Source organism: Syngnathus typhle, linkage group LG3 (assembly GCF_033458585.1).
Source record: "Syngnathus typhle isolate RoL2023-S1 ecotype Sweden linkage group LG3, RoL_Styp_1.0, whole genome shotgun sequence".
Classification (NCBI taxonomy): domain Eukaryota; kingdom Metazoa; phylum Chordata; class Actinopteri; order Syngnathiformes; family Syngnathidae; genus Syngnathus; species Syngnathus typhle.
This window is the reverse complement of record NC_083740.1, coordinates 24,625,608-24,645,315: the sequence shown is the minus strand read 5'-3', so window position 1 is coordinate 24,645,315 and position 19,708 is coordinate 24,625,608. Positions and strand designations below refer to the sequence as shown.

At 41.8% G+C, this 19,708-nt stretch overlaps 1 long non-coding RNA gene across 1 annotated transcript; it reads left to right on the top strand.

Moving 5' to 3' along the window:
* Nucleotides 1-18,049: 18,049 nt before the first annotated feature.
* LOC133150966 (uncharacterized) lies at nt 18,050-18,884 on the top strand. Its single transcript, XR_009713842.1, has 3 exons — nt 18,050-18,278; nt 18,391-18,552; nt 18,828-18,884. It is a non-coding gene; the product is annotated as an uncharacterized LOC133150966 (long non-coding RNA).
* Nucleotides 18,885-19,708: the final 824 nt, after the last annotated feature.

Here is a 19,708-nt window from a genome sequence, read left to right as displayed (position 1 = left end):
GATGCCGCGCGCCCCCCTCGCATGAGGAGTGCTATGGCTCCGGGCGAAGCAGGGAAAGTGTGAGTTTCTCAGAGAATGTTTGAATATTTGAAGCAGGGTGATGCTTAAGGAAGATGTGACAATATTTGCATGAAGGATAAAAGGCACTGATGAGAAAAAAAAGTATAACCAAAACGTCAAAATAGAGGATGACGTTTGCGCAGCGTTGTTTGTTGGTATTGTTTGTGAGCTGTGTCTCTGCTCTTTTTGTGTTGTCTGTGTGCTGTAAGTGTTATGTGTTAAAAGGATGAAATTGGCTCATGTAGGTGCACAAAAGAATTTGCTAGACTGTAGTCTATCTGATTTGCACCACAAAACAAAAGCAATTTTGTAAAAATAAGAAGAAAAGAAAGGCAAGCAATTTTTTTTTTGTGGGCAGAAACTGGTCCACACTGCATTAATGCCTAGCCCTGATGAAACAAAATTTGAGCGATGGAAAGAACTTGCTTTCTGGAATTGGATGAAGCAAAATTATTAAATAACAACATTTCAAAGCTAAATTTAGAAGAAATAGTCGATTGGTTGTGTCAAGACTACACAAGTTTTTACATTTGAGAATAAGAGAGTGATTGAGTTAGTTAAAGTTAAGAAACAACAACAATTAACTATTATATTAATTTATTGGCAGTTAGTTTGTTGATTTTTATTTTTATTTCTTGATTAGTGGATTGGGTTGTCACCTTGAGAAAAGAAAAATTAGGATGGGGAACACGAGTTGAGACAACCGGTTACACACGCAGAACGTGTGCACTGGGACACTGAAAAAGCATTTTAAAAGGTGTGTCAAATTAAATGATGATGAAATCACGTGAAAATGTCTAATCATTTGCTAGCTGAGTCGCTCCCCATTCGGGGAGGCCATCCATTTACTTGCTAAGCTAGTTGTGGAAGCAGTAGCTATATGCACGTGTCCAGTGCGCACGCACGAGACTGATAAGGTGTCAAGAGGCAACAAGCTTGCAGATAGAACCGCAAAACTGCAGCGCAGAAGACAGTTCAAATTTTACATACACAAGAAGCAGATTAAATCACTGACACATTTTTAAAGATGTAAAGCGACAAAGTCCATAGACTGAAATTCAATTATGGACGAAAAGAGGGGCAAGAGTAGAGAATGGCATCTATAAATGACCAGAAGACAAACCTATCCTACCAAGGAACCTATACAAATGGGCAGCAATATTGAGCCATAGTGCGTGTCACATGGCTCAAGAGGGGGGAGAGTGGGGCTGGTCAGTCAGCTTCATACAACATACGGATTTGATTCATATTCAAAACAAAATTTCTTTTGTAGAGCTTGTTTAACATGCGCTACACACAATCCACAGGGTTATACTGCCTGGTCATAATAGATGCATTCTCAAAATGGTTTGAATTGGCTTCAACAAAAACACTGAATGCCTTAACAGTGGCAAAAACGTTATGGAAAGAAATAATACCGAGATATGAGATTTCAGAAATTAATTCTCATGACAGGACTGGTATAAAGTGTGAAAATGTGCATGGAAAAAAACTGAAAGATCATGGACAAAATGTTTGGACCTGGTCAAACTGTACATAAATATTACAAGTACTGTGGGTTTAACCCCGTATAAAAATTGTTTGGGCGACAATATAGATTACCATGTTTTGAAACCAAGTGGGAAGGTCCCTTTTTAGTGCTTCTCACGACACCTAACGCTTTAAAATAGCCGAACGCAACACGTGGATTCATTTGTCTCACTGTAAAAAGGTGATCTCCGCAGACCCAACCTAAGTACGGAAGGTGAGCAAAGTCTGGTAATAGTGCCTGATTCTGGTGTCAAGATCCAGGGTTGACACGAAAGCCAGCGGAAGAATTCCAAGACACCAACCCGAAGCTCAGGGTGTTGACTCTGAGGAGATTTGAAACTAGGTGTTAAAATGCCGTTGGGACAATGTCTTGCGAAGGTGCGGGATGGTTGCAAATCTTGGGGAGCATTCATTTGGATTTTTGTCATTTTAGGTTTCGCTATAGTTTGGGCAACGTACTATATGCGCTTCGGCCCTGGTTATGTAAAACACGCGTCTCCAGATAGTCCACCTGAAGTTTCCACTGTTACTGATGTACCTGATGTTTTTTCTCTTGAAGAGTATTACAAACATTGTTTGGCGGCTGACGATTCTGGGCACAGTCGCAATGGTTCCTTTGGTTACCGATATTGTCCATGGAACAACGTTGCCTCGCGTAGACATAGGCGTGAGGTCTCGTCCATTAGGCGTAAGATCTCGTCCATTTCTAATTACTGCACGCCTGCTCTCGTTCATGACGGTATTCCCTGCGTACCATGGCGCATAGCCAACGCATACCTAAATTCATTGGCGTTCACCGTGGCCCCAAACACGACTTCCACTATCACCGTGCCCTTGAAGAGTTTGAGAGGTACCCGACAAGGCCAGCCCACTACGGGTGACAAATGGCCTGGGCATTGGTGGTATTTGACTGGCAATCCGGATATCTCTGATTGGAGCGCCCTTATCACCTCGCAGGTACCAGGTTATTGGCCTCCTGGCTCCAGTGAAGAAGCTGTGTTTTTTGCTAAGCGTATAACTTTAAAGAACCAAGGCTCCAGTCTTCTTTTAACCGTTACACTCCCTGATGACGCGATTCGACCCCCTCACACTACCTTGTTCAATACTTCCTGTTGGGGTTTTCAGTTGTGGGCTTGGTCCTCTGGGAGAGATCCTCAGTTTCCTATTGTAATTTGTGTTGACAAAACAATGCGGGGCGCCGACAGTCCCGTGTTGAGTGACTTTTCCAAGGCATCTGGAGTGGTGGTTACGAGCGTGGCCCTCACCGATGCAGACAGTCACTTTGTGGCCTCCACAGGTATGAGTGGTCAGACTAACAATTGGCTCCTCATGGCCGAGCAAGCTGCTAATGTGACTAACACCAGTTGCTTTGTATGTATGGGCCCAAGGCCCCTCTTGAAGATCATTCCCGCTAGTGTGGCTCCTGAGTGTGCGATTTTTGTGATGTTGACCCTTTCCATTCCGTCTACTCATCCTTGCTCCAGTTGGGACAAGGTCTATCCCGTTTCCTCCTTGACAAAGTCCAAACCCCTTTTTTCTACTGATGTTGCTAAAGGTAATTTCACGTGCATCAAGTTGCCCGGTACTGGCGCAAGCCTAGGCGTTTTGTCTGCTCCTATGTGCACTTCCCTGTTCAATGTCGCTAACCTTTTCTCGCCAATCGCTCGTAGTGATATTTGGTTTTGGTGCAACACTGACAAACTTTATGATAGTCTCCCTTTTAATAGCTCTGGAACTTGCGTTTTGGTGACCCTTTTGCTTCCCGTTTTGTTAATGCCCGCAGCTCCTCATGAGCTAGAAATTTTTGTTGATTCTTTTGTGCCCCGACCCTGGTCGAGGGCTAAGCGGAGTGCCGAGTGGCAAGGCGTGGCGGATCCGACCTATATAGATGCCATTGGAGTTCCCAGAGGAGTGCCGGATGAGTATAAGCTGGTGAACCAGATAGCAGCTGGTTTCGAATCCTCCATATGTTGGTGGTGCACCCTTAACAAAAATGTTGACAGGATCAATTACATCCACTACAACGTGCAGAGGCTTGGAAATTGGACCGAGGCAGGCTTCAGAGCGGTCCACTCCCAGCTGGCCGCGACTTCCCTCATGGCTTTCCAGAACCGGATGGCCCTTGACATGCTACTCGCAAAGGAGGGCGGTGTCTGCGCCATGTTCGGTGAGCAATGCTGCACTTTTATCCCAAATAACACTGCAGCCGGCGGAAGCCTGTCCCTGGCCCTTGAGGGCTTGAGGGCCTTGAATGGGAAGATGAAGGACCACAGTGGTGTGAACACGGAGGCTTGGAACAGCTGGCTGAATGTGTTCGGCAAGTACCGCACCCTGGTTTCCTCGGTCCTCGTCTCCCTCGCCGTTTTTTCTGCTGTTTTGACCTTGTGTGGATGTTGTTGCATTCCGTGTCTCCGGTCCCTAATTAATAAATTGATTGCAACTGCTATCTCTCCGGCGGCTGAGACTTTTCCGTTGCTCCCTGTGGACGACTTTGAGCTCCCTCAACCCTTGAAGTGTCACCCCAGCGTTGACTCCATTTATGAGACCCCCGCTGTGGACCTGTCCGACTTTTTCCTGAGTCCGACGTTGTCTGATTGGCTTCAATCGCCTCCCGAGCGTAAATTTGTTCTTATGACGTGTGATCCTGCGGCTGAAAATCTTTTGAAGTAGCCTTTGGGTGATTTGAGGGTCTCTGAGAACTTATGATAAACAGGGGGGAATTGTTGGAAAATTGTATATATATGTTATCATGCGTTCTCTTTTTGTTTCTATATTATCATATTACAGTAAATGATCTACCGATAGATTAGTGCGTACGTGCGTTCGTTGTTCTGCTTTGCTGTTCTTATGATTCACCACAGAAAACCACATTAGCAGAAGTGTGAGGTCCTATCTTGGTCAGCGAGATGCAGCTGCAGAGAAAACAACGCCCTGCAACGGCAATGTGTCAGCGACGGCAATGTGTCAATCTTCGTCAAGTGGCTGACTCCACACTTCACACCCTCAAGATCTGGCGCTAAGCGCGCCCCTGGTTCCTGCTCATATGGTCGCTTGAACACATTGAACTTACTGAACTCTGTTTGCTCATTTCTATTTCGCAATATCGCAAGTGCACCGTCTGCCGTTTTTGTTTCTTACCTAAGCAGAAACCCTTGCGCTTCCCCTTTCCCCTAACGGTTTCTGCTATGTTTGTAGACAGGGTCTCCCCAAATAAAAAGAGCAAGAGTGCAGGCAGACTTTAGTGTAGCTGGGCATTGTAAGCTGTCTGTACTGCACTCCTTGCGCAAGTTACGACTCAATATTCTGCCTCACTTTTGGTTTGTCCGTTGGTGCATTTCTCTTAACATTTATTCACACTGTCTGTAAAAACCTAACAGCAATAAAATTAAAAATGCTTATTAAACATAAACCAAACGTTGGAGGTGGTCATTTCTTCATGCGCAGTGAATAACTCGGCACTCTAAAGCACCCGATAGCGTTTTTTTCGATGCCAACCTAACCAGAGTGACGGGAGCGGCACAATTCAGAAAAAGTGCTCAGCTCGCCGAGAAAATGCGATTTAAGCAATAAAATTAAAAATGCTTATAAAACATAAACCAAACGTTGGAGGTGGTCATTTCTTAATGCGCAGTAATAAACTCGGCACTCTAAAGCACCCGAGAGCGTTTTTTTCGATGCCAACCTAACCAGAGTGACGGGAGCGGCACAATTCAGAAAAAGCGCTCAGCTCGCCGAGAAAATGCGATTTAAGCAATAAAATTAAAAATGCTTATAAAACATAAACCAAACGTTGGAGGTGGTCATTTCTTCATGCGCAGTAATAAACTCGGCACTCTAAAGCACCCGAGAGCGTTTTCTTCGATGCCAACCTAACCAGAGTGACGGGAGCGGCACAATTCAGAAAAAGTGCTCAGCTCCCCGAGAAAATGCGATTTAGGCAATAAAATTAAAAATGCTTATAAAACATAAACCAAACGTTGGAGGTGGTCATTTCTTCATGCGCAGTGAATAACTCGGCACTCTAAAGCACCCGAGAGCGTTTTTTTCGATGCCAAGTGACGGGAGCGGCACAATTCAGAAAAAGTGCTCAGCTCGCCGAGAAAATGCGATTTAAGCAATAAAATTAAAAATGCTTATAAAACATAAACCAAACGTTGGAGGTGGTCATTTCTTAATGCGCAGTAATAAACTCGGCACTCTAAAGCACCCGAGAGCGTTTTTTTCGATGCCAACCTAACCAGAGTGACGGGAGCGGCACAATTCAGAAAAAGTGCTCAGCTCGCCGAGAAAATGCGATTTAAGCAATAAAATTAAAAATGCTTATTAAACATAAACCAAACGTTGGAGGTGGTCATTTCTTCATGCGCAGTGAATAACTCGGCACTCTAAAGCACCCGATAGCGTTTTTTTCGATGCCAACCTAACCAGAGTGACGGGAGCGGCACAATTCAGAAAAAGTGCTCAGCTCGCCGAGAAAATGCGATTTAAGCAATAAAATTAATAATGCTTATAAAACATAAACCAAACGTTGGAGGTGGTCATTTCTTAATGCGCAGTAATAAACTCGGCACTCTAAAGCACCCGAGAGCGTTTTTTTCGATGCCAACCTAACCAGAGTGACGGGAGCGGCACAATTCAGAAAAAGTGCTCAGCTCGCCGAGAAAATGCGATTTAAGCAATAAAATTAAAAATGCTTATAAAACATAAACCAAACGTTGGAGGTGGTCATTTCTTAATGCGCAGTAATAAACTCGGCACTCTAAAGCACCCGAGAGCGTTTTTTTCGATGCCAACCTAACCAGAGTTACGGGAGCGGCACAATTCAGAAAAAGCGCTCAGCTCGCCGAGAAAATGCGATTTAAGCAATAAAATTAAAAATGCTTATAAAACATAAACCAAACGTTGGAGGTGGTCATTTCTTCATGCGCAGTGAATAACTCGGCACTCTAAAGCACCCGAGAGCGTTTTTTTCGATGCCAACCTAACCAGAGTGACGGGAGCGGCACAATTCAGAAAAAGTGCTCAGCTCGCCGAGAAAATGCGATTTAAGCAATAAAATTAAAAATGCTTATAAAACATAAACCAAACGTTGGAGGTGGTCATTTCTTAATGCGCAGTAATAAACTCGGCACTCTAAAGCACCCGTGAGCGTTTTTTTCGATGCCAACCTAACCAGAGTGACGGGAGCGGCACAATTCAGAAAAAGTGCTCAGCTCGCCGAGAAAATGCGATTTAAGCAATAAAATTAAAAATGCTTATAAAACATAAACCAAACGTTGGAAGTGGTCATTTCTTCATGCGCAGTGATAAAGTCGGCACTCTAAAGCACCCGAGAGCGTTTTTTTCGATGCCAACCTAACCAGAGTGACGGGAGCGGCACAATTCAGAAAAAGTGCTCAGCTCGCCGAGAAAATGCGATTTAAGCAATAAAATTAAAAATGCTTATTAAACATAAACCAAACGTTGGAGGTGGTCATTTCTTCATGCGCAGTGATAAACTCGGCACTCTAAAGCACCCGAGAGCGTTTTTTTCGATGCCAACCTAACCAGAGTGACGGGAGCGGCACAATTCAGAAAAAGTGCTCAGCTCGCCGAGAAAATGCGATTTAAGCAATAAAATTAAAAATGCTTATAAAACATAAACCAAACGTTGGAGGTGGTCATTTCTTAATGCGCAGTAATAAACTCGGCACTCTAAAGCACCCGAGAGCGTTTTTTTCGATGCCAACCTAACCAGAGTGACGGGAGCGGCACAATTCAGAAAAAGTGCTCAGCTCGCCGAGAAAATGCGATTTAAGCAATAAAATTAAAAATGCTTATTAAACATAAACCAAACGTTGGAGGTGGTCATTTCTTCATGCGCAGTGAATAACTCGGCACTCTAAAGCACCCGAGAGCGTTTTTTTCGATGCCAACCTAACCAGAGTGACGGGAGCGGCACAATTCAGAAAAAGCGCTCAGCTCGCCGAGAAAATGCGATTTAAGCAATAAAATTAAAAATGCTTATAAAACATAAACCAAACGTTGGAGGTGGTCATTTCTTCATGCGCAGTGAATAACTCGGCACTCTAAAGCACCCGAGAGCGTTTTTTTCGATGCCAACCTAACCAGAGTTACGGGAGCGGCACAATTCAGAAAAAGCGCTCAGCTCGCCGAGAAAATGCGATTTAAGCAATAAAATTAAAAATGCTAAAACATAAACCAAACGTTGGAGGTGGTCATTTCTTCATGCGCAGTGATAAACTCGGCACTCTAAAGCACCCGAGAGCGTTTTTTTCGATGCCAACCTAACCAGAGTGACGGGAGCGGCACAATTCAGAAAAAGTGCTCAGCTCGCCGAGAAAATGCGATTTAAGCAATAAAATTAAAAATGCTTATAAAACATAAACCAAACGTTGGAGGTGGTCATTTCTTAATGCGCAGTAATAAACTCGGCACTCTAAAGCACCCGAGAGCGTTTTTTTCGATGCCAACCTAACCAGAGTGACGGGAGCGGCACAATTCAGAAAAAGCGCTCAGCTCGCCGAGAAAATGCGATTTAAGCAATAAAATTAAAAATGCTTATAAAACATAAACCAAACGTTGGAGGTGGTCATTTCCTAATGCGCAGTAATAAACTCGGCACTCTAAAGCACCCGAGAGCGTTTTTTTCGATGCCAACCTAACCAGAGTGACTGGAGCGGCACAATTCAGAAAAAGTGCTCAGCTCGCCGAGAAAATGCGATTTAAGCAATAAAATTAAAAATGCTTATTAAACATAAACCAAACGTTGGAGGTGGTCATTTCTTCATGCGCAGTGAATAACTCGGCACTCTAAAGCACCCGAGAGCGTTTTTTTCGATGCCAACCTAACCAGAGTGACGGGAGCGGCACAATTCAGAAAAAGCGCTCAGCTCGCCGAGAAAATGCGATTTAAGCAATAAAATTAAAAATGCTTATTAAACATAAACCAAACATTGGAGGTGGTCATTTCTTCATGCGCAGTAATAAACTCGGCACTCTAAAGCACCCGAGAGCGTTTTTTTCGATGCCAACCTAGAGTGACGGGAGCGGCACAATTCAGAAAAAGTGCTCAGCTCGCCGAGAAAATGCGATTTAAGCAATAAAATTAAAAATGCTTATAAAACATAAACCAAACGTTGGAGGTGGTCATTTCTTAATGCGCAGTAATAAACTCGGCACTCTAGAGCACCCGAGAGCGTTTTTTTCGATGCCAACCTAACCAGAGTGACGGGAGCGGCACAATTCAGAAAAAGTGCTCAGCTCGCCGAGAAAATGCGATTTAAGCCATAAAATTAAAAATGCTTATAAAACATAAACCAAACGTTGGAAGTGGTCATTTCTTCATGCGCAGTGATAAACTCGGCACTCTAAAGCTCCCGAGAGCGTTTTTTCCGATGCCAACCTAACCAGAGTTACGGGAGCGGCACAATTCAGAAAAAGCGCTCAGCTCGCCGAGAAAATGCGATTTAAGCAATAAAATTAAAAATGCTTATAAAACATAAACCAAACGTTGGAGGTGGTCATTTCTTCATGCGCAGTGATAAACTCGGCACTCTAAAGCACCCGAGAGCGTTTTTTTCGATGCCAACCTAACCAGAGTGACGGGAGCGGCACAATTCAGAAAAAGCGCTCAGCTCGCCGAGAAAATGCGATTTAAGCAATAAAATTAAAAATGCTTATAAAACATAAACCAAACGTTGGAGGTGGTCATTTCTTCATGCGCAGTGATAAACTCGGCACTCTAAAGCACCCGAGAGCGTTTTTTTCGATGCCAACCTAACCAGAGTGACGGGAGCGGCACAATTCAGAAAAAGTGCTCAGCTCGCCGAGAAAATGCGATTTAAGCAATAAAATTAAAAATGCTTATTAAACATAAACCAAACGTTGGAGGTGGTCATTTCTTCATGCGCAGTGAATAACTCGGCACTCTAAAGCACCCGAGAGCGTTTTTTTCGATGCCAACCTAACCAGAGTGACGGGAGCGGCACAATTCAGAAAAAGTGCTCAGCTCGCCGAGAAAATGCGATTTAAGCAATAAAATTAAAAATGCTTATAAAACATAAACCAAACGTTGGAGGTGGTCATTTCTTAATGCGCAGTAACAAACTCGGCACTCTAAAGCACCCGTGAGCGTTTTTTTCGATGCCAACCTAACCAGAGTGACGGGAGCGGCACAATTCAGAAAAAGTGCTCAGCTCGCCGAGAAAATGCGATTTAAGCAATAAAATTAAAAATGCTTATAAAACATAAACCAAACGTTGGAGGTGGTCATTTCTTCAGGCGCAGTGATAAAGTCGGCACTCTAAAGCACCCGAGAGCGTTTTTTTCGATGCCAACCTAACCAGAGTGACGGGAGCGGCACAATTCAGAAAAAGTGCTCAGCTCGCCGAGAAAATGCGATTTAAGCAATAAAATTAAAAATGCTTTTTAAACATAAACCAAACGTTGGAGGTGGTCATTTCTTCATGCGCAGTGATAAACTCGGCACTCTAAAGCACCCGAGAGCGTTTTTTTCGATGCCAACCTAACCAGAGTGACGGGAGCGGCACAATTCAGAAAAAGTGCTCAGCTCGCCGAGAAAATGCGATTTAAGCAATAAAATTAAAAATGCTTATAAAACATAAACCAAACGTTGGAGGTGGTCATTTCTTAATGCGCAGTAATAAACTCGGCACTCTAAAGCACCCGAGAGCGTTTTCTTCGATGCCAACCTAACCAGAGTGACGGGAGCGGCACAATTCAGAAAAAGTGCTCAGCTCGCCGAGAAAATGCGATTTAAGCAATAAAATTAAAAATGCTTATTAAACATAAACCAAACGTTGGAGGTGGTCATTTCTTCATGCGCAGTGAATAACTCGGCACTCTAAAGCACCCGAAAGCGTTTTTTTCGATGCCAACCTAACCAGAGTGACGGGAGCGGCACAATTCAGAAAAAGCGCTCAGCTCGCCGAGAAAATGCGATTTAAGCAATAAAATTAAAAATGCTTATAAAACATAAACCAAACGTTGGAGGTGGTCATTTCTTAATGCGCAGTAATAAACTCGGCACTCTAAAGCACCCGAGAGCGTTTTTTTCGATGCCAACCTAACCAGAGTGACGGGAGCGGCACAATTCAGAAAAAGTGCTCAGCTCGCCGAGAAAATGCGATTTAAGCAATAAAATTAAAAATGCTTATTAAACATAAACCAAACGTTGGAGGTGGTCATTTCTTCATGCGCAGTGAATAACTCGGCACTCTAAAGCACCCGAGAGCGTTTTTTTCGATGCCAACCTAACCAGAGTGACGGGAGCGGCACAATTCAGAAAAAGCGCTCAGCTCGCCGAGAAAATGCGATTTAAGCAATAAAATTAAAAATGCTTATAAAACATAAACCAAACGTTGGAGGTGGTCATTTCTTAATGCGCAGTAATAAACTCGGCACTCTAAAGCACCCGAGAGCGTTTTTTTCGATGCCAACCTAACCAGAGTGACGGGAGCGGCACAATTCAGAAAAAGTGCTCAGCTCGCCGAGAAAATGCGATTTAAGCAATAAAATTAAAAATGCTTATAAAACATAAACCAAACGTTGGAGGTGGTCATTTCTTAATGCGCAGTAATAAACTCGGCGCTCTAAATCACCCGAGAGCGTTTTTTTCGATGCCAACCTAACCAGAGTGACGGGAGCGGCACAATTCAGAAAAAGTGCTCAGCTCGCCGAGAAAATGCGATTTAAGCAATAAAATTAAAAATGCTTATTAAACATAAACCAAACGTTGGAGGTGGTCATTTCTTCATGCGCAGTGAATAACTCGGCACTCTAAAGCACCCGATAGCGTTTTTTTCGATGCCAACCTAACCAGAGTGACGGGAGCGGCACAATTCAGAAAAAGTGCTCAGCTCGCCGAGAAAATGCGATTTAAGCAATAAAATTAAAAATGCTTATAAAACATAAACCAAACGTTGGAGGTGGTCATTTCTTAATGCGCAGTAATAAACTCGGCACTCTAAAGCACCCGAGAGCGTTTTTTTCGATGCCAACCTAACCAGAGTGACGGGAGCGGCACAATTCAGAAAAAGCGCTCAGCTCGCCGAGAAAATGCGATTTAAGCAATAAAATTAAAAATGCTTATAAAACATAAACCAAACGTTGGAGGTGGTCATTTCTTCATGCGCAGTGATAAACTCGGCACTCTAAAGCACCCGAGAGCGTTTTTTTCGATGCCAACCTAACCAGAGTGACGGGAGCGGCACAATTCAGAAAAAGTGCTCAGCTCGCCGAGAAAATGCGATTTAAGCAATAAAATTAAAAATGCTTATAAAACATAAACCAAACGTTGGAGGTGGTCATTTCTTCATGCGCAGTGATAAACTCGGCACTCTAAAGCACCCGAGAGCGTTTTTTTCGATGCCAACCTAACCAGAGTGACGGGAGCGGCACAATTCAGAAAAAGTGCTCAGCTCGCCGAGAAAATGCGATTCAAGCAATAAAATAAAAAATGCTTATTAAACATAAACCAAACGTTGGAGGTGGTCATTTCTTCATGCGCAGTGAATAACTCGGCACTCTAAAGCACCCGAGAGCGTTTTTTTCGATGCCAACCTAACCAGAGTGACGGGAGCGGCACAATTCAGAAAAAGTGCTCAGCTCGCCGAGAAAATGCGATTTAAGCAATAAAATTAAAAATGCTTATAAAACATAAACCAAACGTTGGAGGTGGTCATTTCTTAATGCGCAGTAATAAACTCGGCACTCTAAAGCACCCGAGAGCGTTTTTTTCGATGCCAACCTAACCAGAGTGACGGGAGCGGCACAATTCAGAAAAAGTGCTCAGCTCGCCGAGAAAATGCGATTTAAGCAATAAAATTAAAAATGCTTATAAAACATAAACCAAACGTTGGAGGTGGTCATTTCTTAATGCGCAGTAATAAACTCGGCACTCTTAAGCACCCGAGAGCGTTTTTTTCGATGCCAACCTAACCAGAGTGACGGGAGCGGCACAATTCAGAAAAAGTGCTCAGCTCGCCGAGAAAATGCGATTTAAGCAATAAAATTAAAAATGCTTATTAAACATAAACCAAAGGTTGGAGGTGGTCATTTCTTCATGCGCAGTGAATAACTCGGCACTCTAAAGCACCCGAGAGCGTTTTTTTCGATGCCAACCTAACCAGAGTGACGGGAGCGGCACAATTCAGAAAAAGCGCTCAGCTCGCCGAGAAAATGCGATTTAAGCAATAAAATTAAAAATGCTTATTAAACATAAACCAAACATTGGAGGTGGTCATTTCTTCATGCACAGTGAATAACTCGGCACTCTAAAGCACCCGAGAGCGTTTTTTTCGATGCCAACCTAACCAGAGTGACGGGAGCGGCACAATTCAGAAAAAGCGCTCAGCTCGCCGAGAAAATGCGATTTAAGCAATAAAATTAAAAATGCTTATAAAACATAAACCAAACGTTGGAGGTGGTCATTTCTTCATGCGCAGTGATAAACTCGGCACTCTAAAGCACCCGAGAGCGTTTTTTTCGATGCCAACCTAACCAGAGTGACGGGAGCGGCACAATTCAGAAAAAGTGCTCAGCTCGCCGAGAAAATGCGATTTAAGCAATAAAATTAAAAATGCTTATAAAACATAAACCAAACGTTGGAGGTGGTCATTTCTTCATGCGCAGTGAATAACTCGGCACTCTAAAGCACCCGAGAGCGTTTTTTTCGATGCCAACCTAACCAGAGTGACGGGAGCGGCACAATTCAGAAAAAGCGCTCAGCTCGCCGAGAAAATGCGATTTAAGCAATAAAATTAAAAATGCTTATAAAACATAAACCAAACGTTGGAGGTGGTCATTTCTTAATGCGCAGTAATAAACTCGGCACTCTAAAGCACCCGAGAGCGTTTTTTTCGATGCCAACCTAACCAGAGTGACGGGAGCGGCACAATTCAGAAAAAGTGCTCAGCTCGCCGAGAAAATGCGATTTAAGCAATAAAATTAAAAATGCTTATAAAACATAAACCAAACGTTGGAGGTGGTCATTTCTCAATGCGCAGTAATAAACTCGGCACTCTAAAGCACCCGAGAGCGTTTTTTTCGATGCCAACCTAACCAGAGTGACGGGAGCGGCACAATTCAGAAAAAGTGCTCAGCTCGCCGAGAAAATGCGATTTAAGCAATAAAATTAAAAATGCTTATAAAACATAAACCAAACGTTGGAGGTGGTCATTTCTTAATGCGCAGTAATAAACTCGGCACTCTAAAGCACCCGAGAGCGTTTTTTTCGATGCCAACCTAACCAGAGTGACGGGAGCGGCACAATTCAGAAAAAGCGCTCAGCTCGCCGAGAAAATGCGATTTAAGCAATAAAATTAAAAATGCTTATAAAACATAAACCAAACGTTGGAGGTGGTCATTTCCTAATGCGCAGTAATAAACTCGGCACTCTAAAGCACCCGAGAGCGTTTTTTTCGATGCCAACCTAACCAGAGTGACGGGAGCGGCACAATTCAGAAAAAGTGCTCAGCTCGCCGAGAAAATGCGATTTAAGCAATAAAATTAAAAATGCTTATTAAACATAAACCAAACGTTGGAGGTGGTCATTTCTTCATGCGCAGTGAATAACTCGGCACTCTAAAGCACCCGAGAGCGTTTTTTTCGATGCCAACCTAACCAGAGTGACGGGAGCGGCACAATTCAGAAAAAGCGCTCAGCTCGCCGAGAAAATGCGATTTAAGCAATAAAATTAAAAATGCTTATTAAACATAAACCAAACATTGGAGGTGGTCATTTCTTCATGCGCAGTGAATAACTCGGCACTCTAAAGCACCCGAGAGCGTTTTTTTCGATGCCAACCTAACCAGAGTGACGCGAGCGGCACAATTCAGAAAAAGCGCTCAGCTCGCCGAGAAAATGCGATTTAAGCAATAAAATTAAAAATGCTTATAAAACATAAACCAAACGTTGGAGGTGGTCATTTCTTCATGCGCAGTGATAAACTCGGCACTCTAAAGCACCCGAGAGCGTTTTTTTCGATGCCAACCTAACCAGAGTGACGGGAGCGGCACAATTCAGAAAAAGTGCTCAGCTCGCCGAGAAAATGCGATTTAAGCAATAAAATTAAAAATGCTTATATAAAACATAAACCAAACGTTGGAGGTGGTCATTTCTTCATGCGCAGTGAATAACTCGGCACTCTAAAGCACCCGAGAGCGTTTTTTTCGATGCCAACCTAACCAGAGTGACGGGAGCGGCACAATTCAGAAAAAGTGCTCAGCTCGCCGAGAAAATGCGATTTAAGCAATAAAATTAAAAATGCTTATAAAACATAAACCAAACGTTGGAGGTGGTCATTTCTTAATGCGCAGTAATAAACTCGGCACTCTAAAGCACCCGAGAGCGTTTTTTTCGATGCCAACCTAACCAGAGTGACGGGAGCGGCACAATTCAGAAAAAGTGCTCAGCTCGCCGAGAAAATGCGATTTAAGCAATAAAATTAAAAATGCTTATAAAACATAAACCAAACGTTGGTGGTCATTTCTTAATGCGCAGTAATAAACTCGGCACTCTAGAGCACCCGAGAGCGTTTTTTTCGATGCCAACCTAACCAGAGTGACGGGAGCGGCACAATTCAGAAAAAGTGCTCAGCTCGCCGAGAAAATGCGATTTAAGCAATAAAATTAAAAATGCTTATAAAACATAAACCAAACGTTGGAAGTGGTCATTTCTTCATGCGCAGTGATAAACTCGGCACTCTAAAGCACCCGAGAGCGTTTTTTTCGATGCCAACCTAACCAGAGTTACGGGAGCGGCACAATTCAGAAAAAGCGCTCAGCTCGCCGAGAAAATGCGATTTAAGCAATACAATTAAAAATGCTTATAAAACATAAACCAAACGTTGGAGGTGGTCATTTCTTCATGCGCAGTGATAAACTCGGCACTCTAAAGCACCCGAGAGCGTTTTTTTCGATGCCAACCTAACCAGAGTGACGGGAGCGGCACAATTCAGAAAAAGCGCTCAGCTCGCCGAGAAAATGCGATTTAAGCAATAAAATTAAAAATGCTTATAAAACATAAACCAAACGTTGGAGGTGGTCATTTCTTCATGCGCAGTGATAAACTCGGCACTCTAAAGCACCCGAGAGCGTTTTTTTCGATGCCAACCTAACCAGAGTGACGGGAGCGGCACAATTCAGAAAAAGTGCTCAGCTCGCCGAGAAAATGCGATTTAAGCAATAAAATTAAAAATGCTTATTAAACATAAACCAAACGTTGGAGGTGGTCATTTCTTCATGCGCAGTGATAAACTCGGCACTCTAAAGCACCCGAGAGCGTTTTTTTCGATGCCAACCTAACCAGAGTGACGGGAGCGGCAAAATTCAGAAAAAGTGCTCAGCTCGCCGAGAAAATGCGATTTAAGCAATAAAATTAAAAATGCTTATAAAACATAAACCAAACGTTGGAGGTGGTCATTTCTTAATGCGCAGTAATAAACTCGGCACTCTAAAGCACCCGAGAGCGTTTTTTTCGATGCCAACCTAACCAGAGTGACGGGAGCGGCACAATTCAGAAAAAGTGCTCAGCTCGCCGAGAAAATGCGATTTAAGCAATAAAATTAAAAATGCTTATTAAACATAAACCAAACGTTGGAGGTGGTCATTTCTTCATGCGCAGTGAATAACTCGGCACTCTAAAGCACCCGAGAGCGTTTTTTTCGATGCCAACCTAACCAGAGTGACGGGAGCGGCACAATTCAGAAAAAGCGCTCAGCTCGCCGAGAAAATGCGATTTAAGCAATAAAATTAAAAATGCTTATAAAACATAAACCAAACGTTGGAGGTGGTCATTTCTTAATGCGCAGTAATAAACTCGGCACTCTAAAGCACCCGAGAGCGTTTTTTTCGATGCCAACCTAACCAGAGTGACGGGAGCGGCACAATTCAGAAAAAGTGCTCAGCTCGCCGAGAAAATGATATCTACAGTTAATCACTGTATTAAACACAGTAACCTTACTGTGTATGATCTTTACAGTAAGTCGCTGTAATTGTTACAGTTAGACAGTGTAAACACGACAAAATCACAGTAGTATAAGTATTACAGTGGAAAACACAGTAGTTGAAGCATTACTGTAAGAAAAATCACAATAGCCAGTATTATACTGTAAATAGAAACGTAAGCTACTGTATTTTTATTGTCAATGTCGTTGATGAATGAACATTGAGAATTTATATTAACAGATTTTTATTTATATATATATATATATATATATATATATATATATATATATATATATATATATATATATATATATATATATATATATATATATATATTATCTGTTTATTTATTATTTATTCATCACTCTTACTATTGATTGTTTGAATTTTTGCCTTGTTTTTATATTGTGTCGCGTACTTGTATGTCTATCGTGTTATGTGTCTCGTCACCGTGGGATAGAGAAAACGTCATTTCGCTCTCTTTGTGTGTTGTGACATGTGGAGAGATTGACAATAAAGCTGACTTTGACTTTAAGGTTTTGACTTTGATATATTATATATATATTATATGATATATATATATATATATATCATAATGAAATCAATAATTATCATATAAATATCATATAAAAATTATGACTTTAATAATCATTATGTCATAATGACTTACCATGGCATTTTTTTTATTCCTAGCATTAGTTTTTTTCCGTTTTCTTTTTCACTGGCGGGTATGGGGTGACATGGGCTGACATGAATTTATCCAATGAGGATCGAGTGTGTTCAATGGTCCTGCTTTGAATGGCCAATCACGTCAAAGTAAAGGGGACAAATCGCGATCACAGCGCTTGCATCTCTGGCTCCGACAACAACTTTTCTTATAAGACCTTGTCTTGTATTGTGTGTTTTTTTGTTGTGTTTCTATGTGTTTGCGTCGTCTGCGTTCATTTGTTTCACTTTGGCTGCGAAAACGGCACCGAGAGAGCGCTGTTTTTCGATCGCGAGAGAGAGGGCAGACAGAGCTAGCTACTGGTAACGTTAACTGTTAGCTAGCTTGTGATAGCAGTAACTTTAACTGACCAGATTGTCTTTTTTTTAAACTTACTGAAGCCACAAAATGATATATGTATATATATACATGTTGTACTTGCTGCGACAGTACGATGGTCGTTACTGTGTCGTTATTTTATATTTTTATGCTGCGCAAGAGAAGAGTATTTTCCCGCCTTTCTTTTTTTCTACACCTTCTCCGCCTCCGTATGCGTTTTCCTTCGGGAGGCAGCACCACCAAGCACACGTCGCGACGTCCAGAAACTCGGTAAGTAGGACTACTATCACTATAAGTAATAAAATAAAATAGTAATACACAAGTAGTAATCAGTTTGCTTGCCATCAGTTACTATATATGCTCCTTTTATCTGTTTTATGTACAGCTTGTAAGATATGTTTGCTCCCTGCCCTGTTTTTACAGTCATTCATGTGAACCAGATCATTTATAAAATGGACTGCTGTGAAATATGATTTTTGTTATGTCTGACTTTAAGGAGAGACAATCCTGACTGCAAAAAAATGGATGCTGTCGATCGAGGGGAGGGTCATAATCCCACCTGCTGCTCACATGGCTGACTTCACCACTGTCTTGGCCACTCTTTTCGCCTGTTACTATGTTTTCAACCTAGAGTATCAGGTGGAAACCTGCACAACTTTGGAATTTATTCAGAGGTATTAACCGATAAAATTATATACCTAACTTTATTCCCACTGGCATTTTCTATATCTCTCTGATAATTGCAATTGTCTCAACCTCTTACTCATTTCATATGTTTTTGGTCAGGATTAATCCTGACTCCACCAAGTGCAGTGCCAAGGAGCAGATGAGCCGGAAGACTGGGAGAGTGGTGAGGAGAAAGACTTGATACATGAACCCCCATGTGATCTCCTTCATCATGGAGTTCATGAAGGCTTCACTTCATGGAGGCTAACTGACTAGATACAGGTGAGGTTCAGATAACGGTCACAACTAATTTGCATATCAGCTGTTTCAATGCAGAGATTTATTTTCTCTCCGATCTAACTTGCGACATATTCAAATCGATTTTTAATCATCTCATGAGTAATCGTTACATCCCTACTAATAATATAACTCCAACCTTGCTAATTGCATGAGTGTTCCTGCAGCCATGTGACACACTTCCTATCAGGAACAAGTATCTTGACATGACAACGACATCACCATCATAATTCTTAATGTATTTTCTTCTTTAATTTCAGGGCTCCTGTTTTGTCCAAGCCCAAGGAAGTTTTGTCTAAAAGGTTTGGTAATGTGCTTTATGTTCATGTTCACAAAAAAAATAAATAACCCTGTTAACAAATGTCTTGTTGTCTGTAGTTAATTGAAATATTTTAGAATATGGGTCATTCTATTAATGATTAATATTAAATCACTGATTCAGCATTTAAATTGTACAGTGAGAAACTCAATTTACAATGATTACCTGGTACCTACTGTTACTGCATTGCCATATACAATACCGTTCATTTGTTTGTACAGTAAATAAACCAGTTATTTAAAGGCAACTGAAAGCGCGGTATTTCATTGATATTTATTCTGCAGTTAAGCAACTATACTGTAAATGCAAATAAAATCAGTTTTTAATTTTTTAGTATACAGTTAAAACATCTAACTGTAAATAAAACTGAAATCACAGTATTTAAATGTTATTTTGTATACAGTTAAACAACTAATACTGTAAACGCAACTGGAATCACAGTATTTAATTGTTATTTAGCATACAGTTAAAACATCTAATACTATAAATCCAACTGAAATCACAGTATTTAACTGTTATTTAGGCCACAGTTAAAACATCTAATACTGTAAATACAGCCAAAATCACAGTATTTAACTGGTTTTTGCTTTACAGTAAATACGATAATACTGTAAATAGGGAATACAGTATATCTACTGTAAAACGTTTTTACAGTAAGTTACTGGTTACTAGCTGCCAGTTAATTACTGTAAATTTCTCGGAAATTTTTTTACAGTTGCGATTTAAGCAATAAAATTAAAAATGCTTATTAAACATAAACCAAACGTTGGAGGTGGTCATTTCTTCATGCGCAGTGAATAACTCGGCACTCTAAAGCACCCG